The sequence below is a fragment of the Semicossyphus pulcher genome, unplaced genomic scaffold, assembly GCF_022749685.1.
Source record: "Semicossyphus pulcher isolate SPU_LCO1_2020_fin unplaced genomic scaffold, fSemPul1.0.p SCAF_19, whole genome shotgun sequence".
Taxonomy (NCBI): domain Eukaryota; kingdom Metazoa; phylum Chordata; class Actinopteri; order Labriformes; family Labridae; genus Semicossyphus; species Semicossyphus pulcher.
This window is the reverse complement of record NW_027211692.1, coordinates 15,071,668-15,078,205: the sequence shown is the minus strand read 5'-3', so window position 1 is coordinate 15,078,205 and position 6,538 is coordinate 15,071,668. Positions and strand designations below refer to the sequence as shown.

Below are 6,538 nucleotides of genomic sequence, written 5' to 3'. Positions count from 1 at the left end.
TGCTTCCAGTCCAGCCTGACAGATAAGGCATACAAAGCGGCTGCACAGCCATTTGGGGCCCTCAATGCCACATCCCTCTTGATGGCATATTAAGCCGAGCTAGAGGAGGAGATGACGACTTTGCCTGAGCTATGGCAAAGCTATTGGGTTGTTAGTCCTGCAGGAGAGAGCCAGTTGGCTGAATACCACCACTCTGTCAACTAAGGATTAAGTGTAATGGTTGTCACAGGTTGAGAGTCTCTGTGGCATGCACAACAGAATGGGTGGGGGTGGGATGGGGTGCTGTTCAAAGGGAGAGCAGCAAATAGGATCTGGGAGCCTCACATGCACTCATTTCACATAAATTACCTTTACCCATCATCTGTCACAGAAACATTTCCTCCCCTTTCTGAGGGGACATCATGTGTTGGCGCAGAAGGACAACACCACAGTAGTGACTTTTATCAACAGACAAGGGGGACTGAGATCCCTTCAGTTACACATTGGCACACAGACTGGTGCCAAAGGTCAGCACATGTAGTACAGATACATAACTGGAGATAATATCTTGAACAGAAACTGTAACTCAACCAAAAGGAAACTTGAGGTGATGGCCTACAGATATGCTCTGATGCCACGGTTCTTTAACACCATCAACGTTTCTTTGTCACTCTGATAAAACTGAGATTTCTTTTAACTACATTATGGGTTAAAAATTAAAGTGTTACCTTTTTTTAAATCTTTAACGAGACCCAGACAATTTAGTCTTACATATGCATGCAACATGCAAAGTTTTCCTTTTTGAATGTGTCATGGCACCATCTATTTATTAAAGTTATGCATAACCTTCCAACTTGATCATTTTACAGTATATGTTGAACTTCATGACATTATTAGAATATCAGGCAGTCAGTTCAGCATCGCCAACAGTAGCAGAAAGAAGCAGCATTTCTGTCAGGAGCTGATACAGAAAGAGCATGGCCGCTCCTTGTAGAAGAGGGAAAAAGGGGCGAGATACCCAAAGGCAGACGAGGAAGCATGACATATAGAGTGTGGGAGGGGATAAATAAGCATGAGAGCCACTGGGCTGTGAGGAAAAGAAGGATGACACCCATAAGTGTTCACAGGGAAAAGAATGGGGCAGAGTCACACGCAAAGGAGAAGAGGAGCAGACAAGACACAAAATACATCTCACAGTGAGGAGGAGAAGGAGGAGGAGGAAGGAGGCAGCACAGAAATGCAACAGGACCAGATCAGAGCCTTCAGACTCTTCATTCTAGTTAACACCACACCTAGAATTTATCTGAAATTCTAGTCTTCAACACAATTCAAGAGTTCTTAAACACAATGGGATCTATCCATCACCAGTGCAACTCTGGCCTCTATCAGTCTGAATATATTCCTGCCAATTCATCAGGGTATGCTAGGCTACCACACACACACACAAACACATATATACTTACTGTGCGCAGCGCACAGAAAAGGAAGTCTTGGCTAGAAGTCCTCATCGCTAAATGCTTGCTAAACCAGAACCGGAATCCCTACATGTTCACCGTTGTCCCCAGAGGTCTATCGTCGTCAGACTATAGCCGATTGGTTCCAAGGTTGATATATTCTAAAAACACCGTTGTACATTTTGGTATAAGTTCTCTTTCTTGTAGGGAGCTCCGGGAAAATGGGTGTTAGATGGTGGAAGAGTGAGGTTTGGGGGCAATCCCACTTCCCCGATTGCCTTGTGCTGAATGAGGGGGGCGCAGCATCACAAAGATGACCTCCTCCCATGAAACGATTCTGCTCACACTCAAGTCTCTGAACAGGAATTGAGATACCTTTGTTTCCATCCATGTCTGCTGCTGCCCCCTTGGCCCTTGGCTTATTAGATTATTGTACTTTGCCTCCACTTCCTGCAAACAGAATAAAAAAGCCAATTTAAGAAGTGGAGCAATAAAAATGTAATCAAAAGGGTGTGTGGACTTACGTTCTCTGATCGGAGACTGTGGGAGCCATCAGCTCATAGATCTGAGCTCTGTTTTCTGACATGGAGTGGACGAAGTATGAAGGTCTGGCAGGAGAGAGTGAAGACAGAAGGTTTGGGATGAGATCAATCAGAATTTTAGCCTACATGTACAATACAATACAATAGTATAGCGGGTGGGTTCTTTTTTAAATGTGTGATGATGACTGGCTCTGACCTTGGTTTGTCCTGTTGTTTGTTTGTCATTTTTGTTTATGATGTTCGTACGTTCATTTAGTACTTCAAAGACAGGAGATTGAGAGTTTACTGACCTGTGGCCACAGAGCGAACCAGCACAGTGTTGAGTTTGATGATGGGGCTGAAGATGTTCGATATCCGCAGTGCCTGCGAGGGTTTTTACTGTGACACTTCAGGATCAGACGCTCATCTTGTTTCTGTAGCAGAACGAGGATGTCCTCCAGGAGGAGTGTGTTCAGCTCTGAAAGGAAGGATGATTATATTTACTGACAAACTTTGATGTTTATCGAGCGCTGATATTAATTCCTAAAAAGACCACTAGTCCTGTCCTTATTCACTTTCCAAGACAGTGGACCCTCATGCACCAACCTTCTCTTGGTTAGATCCAAGTTCTGTTGGAGGTAAAACAATTAACACATGTCAAGCTTACAAAGTACTTGCTGCTAGTCCATGGAGCCATTTCCACATAGCACTACCTTTCTACCAAGCAGTTATTTCAAACAGCGTGTGTGGGTGTGTATAACCAGCGAGGCTGCTTTGACTGAAGCTCAAGGGGTTGTGAAGATAACTCACCTTTAGCTCCAGGATCATGGGGTTGTCTGTCTGCTTCAGAGAGGAGAGGTCCAATCTTCTCTGATAGTCCTCCAACCTCTAGAGGAGGGGTGGAGAGAGATGGAGACAGAGGAAAGAGGATAAGTAAGCGCTCTTTAAAAAGAAGCCACTGTCAGGGAAGCAAAGAAGGGAGTGAAGAAAAATGTGGTGGAGCGGGAAAAAAAGGAAAGACTTAGGAGGAGACTGAAATGGAGGAAGAGGAAAGTTAAGGCAGAAACAGGAAAGGAGATTTCAAAAAAATACCCACCTGCTTGTCCTCAGATTCCTTCACAGCCTGGTTGACGTGATTGAGGATCTTCCTACAGCAGTCTGCTGCCTGCTTCACTTTGTCCTTCTCCACTGTGCTGTCTGAGAGATATAATGACATCATAGAAGGAGTTAGGCCTCCTTAGTTCTTTGGGGAGCTGTCCAGCAAATTGATATTTCCTCTGTCCATTAACACACCATCGTTCTCACAAATTATGATAAAGCAGGGGGACATTATGAACCCATATTAGCTGGTTATACTTTATCTTTAGTGCGTTCTCTCTGTGTGAGGCCCAGGACCCCAGCCAAGACTAAAATGATGAACCAAATAATGGCCAAGGCATTTTCTAAAATGTGAACCACCCCTCCAGGAGCATGAAAATGTTAATCTCTACATTTGTCTCTGTAATTCAATATAGTTGGCATGTTGCCACACCGAACCTTGCTCAAAACTTAACTGAGTTTATTTTGATCAAATTTCACTTTTTGTTATTCACTACAAACAGACACCTGCATGCGACCGACGGCACCCAGTCAGTGTGTGGAGTAGTTCCCCCAAAAACCTTGTGCATGATAACTGATTACAGCAGAGCCCGCTTGACTGAAGCAGTCACCAAACAGCCAAAAAACATGTTTCATTCATTGCTAATCTGAACATTTGGTATGAAACACGCATTCAGTTATTTTTACTTAATGTTTATCTCTGTTGAATAACATCTTTCTGCAGTATATCAGCATGATGACAGTACGTGGACTAAAGAAGGCTGCCAGCTGATATTTGGCTACCTCACATGTACTGTATCAAACATAATTGTATCACATTGTAAGTTTATGTTCTAGTTGCCCAGCCTTCTATTTTTGGTTCCTAACTGTAATCATTGAGGCAGAACTAATTACCGCCAATTGTTCCACACAAATTAATCGACGCAGCGCCAGAGAAGACAAGCTCTCAAGCCTGGTTAAAGCACACATGTATACTATTGTATACGAGAAAGAAGACAAGATGTAGCCCCTCTTAAGTATAAAGAAGCCTACAAGGTACGTTTCAGTGCAAGTTTATTACTAAATGTTAATGAAATATATGCTAACTAGCCTAGCCACAAGTTAATTAGCATGTAATTTATGATCACTAAGCACATGAGTATCATGTTATGTATGCCTATTTCATGCTAATTAAGTGCATCAAGAATGCAATGTGAGTTTATGTAGAGTGTAATTATAACTTGTGTGCAATCTACTTAAAGCTGCAGTAGGTAACATTTTTAAAACTAACTTTTTGTCATATTTGCTTAAACTGTCACTTTAAACATGCAGTCGTACATGAGAGAGATAATCTGTAAAAAAACTCATGTTCCTCTGGCTCCTCCTACTACTCCTAATGGCATTTGTAAGAATCAACCGCTCCCGAACCACAACAACCAATCAGAGCAGAGCAGTCTCTCAGGCTGCTGTCAATCACACGCAGCGCAGCACCACTCCTCCGCGCATGCTCACACTGTCAAGCTCAATTTCTTGAGAGTGCGCAGCGTCAGCCGGTTTGTTTCCACAAAGGCTTAAAAACAACCACCAGGAATGAAAAAAACTGCCCATCCCTCCATTGCCAACTACAGCTTACACTACAAAGACCGTTAAACTCAAGAGGAGAAATGAGGAAAAGCAAGCTAAAAAGAAAGAGTTGGACCGACAACAGACAAAAACAAAACAAGAGTAAACATTTGAGCGGCATTTCCCAGGTGGAGAGAGCGACGGGACCTGAAAGGATTAAAAAGTGATGCCGAGTTAGACAGTTCTGCTTGACAGGTAATTACCCCAGCTTAATTTCTGCTGTATTTGTTTTCAAAAAATTATTCCACAATGCTAAGATGTCTGCGGTTACTGTGACGTGTGTTGGTTTTTGCAGTTGGGCTAACGTTAGCACGTTGTTCCCAATGTGGTTACTGTTTAGCGTTGTTTCATGGCGGAGTGGCTGAAAATATCTTTGAAGTGCCCAGGCAGTGTTACCGTTTCAGACTTTCTCCTGATAGTTCTGTGTGCCTGTGCTGTCATGGCTTAATGTTCTCAACATCAGTGTGTTCCTGCTTAGTTGGTGCTGTTATTCCCACAGTCTCTGTTCGCAAACTAAGTGCTGGTGGTTTTGCTAAATAGAATTAGCTGCAAACTACCGTTCACAGCAAGAACACTGATTTCCGCTGGTTTGATGTGTATCTGCTTCGATAGTGTTGGCGGTGTAATACAACGGCTGCGGTTGTTGTCAGCTCATGTTTTTACCGGTTTGTCCGCCATTATCTGGCTTCTTCAGTTGCTGTGGTTACTAGCCTGTGCGCGCTTGACATGTCAAAAATAAAAAAAAATTCCCCTACAAAAGTAATTCAGGGCAACAGTTCAATGTCTTTGTGCAAAATGTGTTTTCCCCTAGCACATTAGACGTCTTGAAATTAATACAATATAGTAAACGTTTGAAAGAAGGAAATACAATTAAAGCCTGAGAATTGTCCTCACCCAATGGAGCAAGTCGTCTCCTATCTGATCAATTACTGAAGACTCATTTCTCTTCTGAACAGCTTGCTCCAGTCTTGAAACTGAAATTCAACAGAGAGGCACAAGTGGACAGTCAGCATGTCTGCGTGTGTGTGTGTGTGTGTACGTAAGTAAGATAACAAAGATGAAGGAGCGGCCCTCCTCAAATGAGAGGGGGGCTATGTATATGCACAATTTAAGTTCTATATTTTATCACTCTGAAGGACTTTGTCTCTGTACATGGGCGGACTGCTCTACCGACTGAGCTAAACCGCAGATCCAGTGTAGTTTAGTTTTACCTGAAACTTTATTTTAATTCTCGCTACCTCACTTTCAAGCCTTTTTTTTACTGCAACTAAATGGTGGAAGAGCAGTCAGGTATATATAACAATGGTTGATGGTGCGTGCATGTGTGTGTACACCATGCAGCTGCAGAATCTCCTCCAGGTTGGTAAAGATGTTCTTGATGTCAGCAGGAGGCAGGATTGCTTCTTTGGAGAGCTTCTGGTAAAAAACGTTGTCCAAAACTTTCAGCATCCGCATGTGTGCTCGCTCTGTGTAAAACAGCTCTGCAGACGCAATGCAAGATGCTAACCCAAGATGGCAGAGCATTTGTGCAGCTCAGGATGATGTACATTTGACAGAAACTTGGGTTGGATCCCAGCAAAGCTCTGCTGCTTCACATCATTTCACTCTATAACTCATAGCCTATTTTTCAGCACAAGGGAGGGAGACCTCTTATATTCTTTGAAAACAGATCTGACTTTAACGGATTGTCATATTATGCGAAATGGTAAAATGTTCTTACCCTTGATGACTTCCTGCCTCTTGAATTCCTGAGGCCTCAGGTCTGCAAGGTCTATATGTCTATTCTGTATGCTATGACAGTACCTAAATGCTAAAAGATAAGATAATCCTTTATTGATCCCCAGAGGGGAAGTTGAGAATTGGCCTATTCCTGCCGACTCATGC

At 43.0% G+C, this 6,538-nt stretch overlaps 1 long non-coding RNA gene across 1 annotated transcript; it reads right to left on the bottom strand.

The window, feature by feature from the left end:
* Nucleotides 1-809: 809 nt before the first annotated feature.
* On the bottom strand, nt 810-2,417 carry LOC138597080 (uncharacterized). Its single transcript, XR_011308591.1, has 3 exons — nt 2,266-2,417; nt 1,958-2,041; nt 810-1,883 (listed from the first exon to the last, which is right to left on the bottom strand). It is a non-coding gene; the product is annotated as an uncharacterized lncRNA (long non-coding RNA).
* Between the last annotated feature and the right edge of the window lie 4,121 nt (nt 2,418-6,538).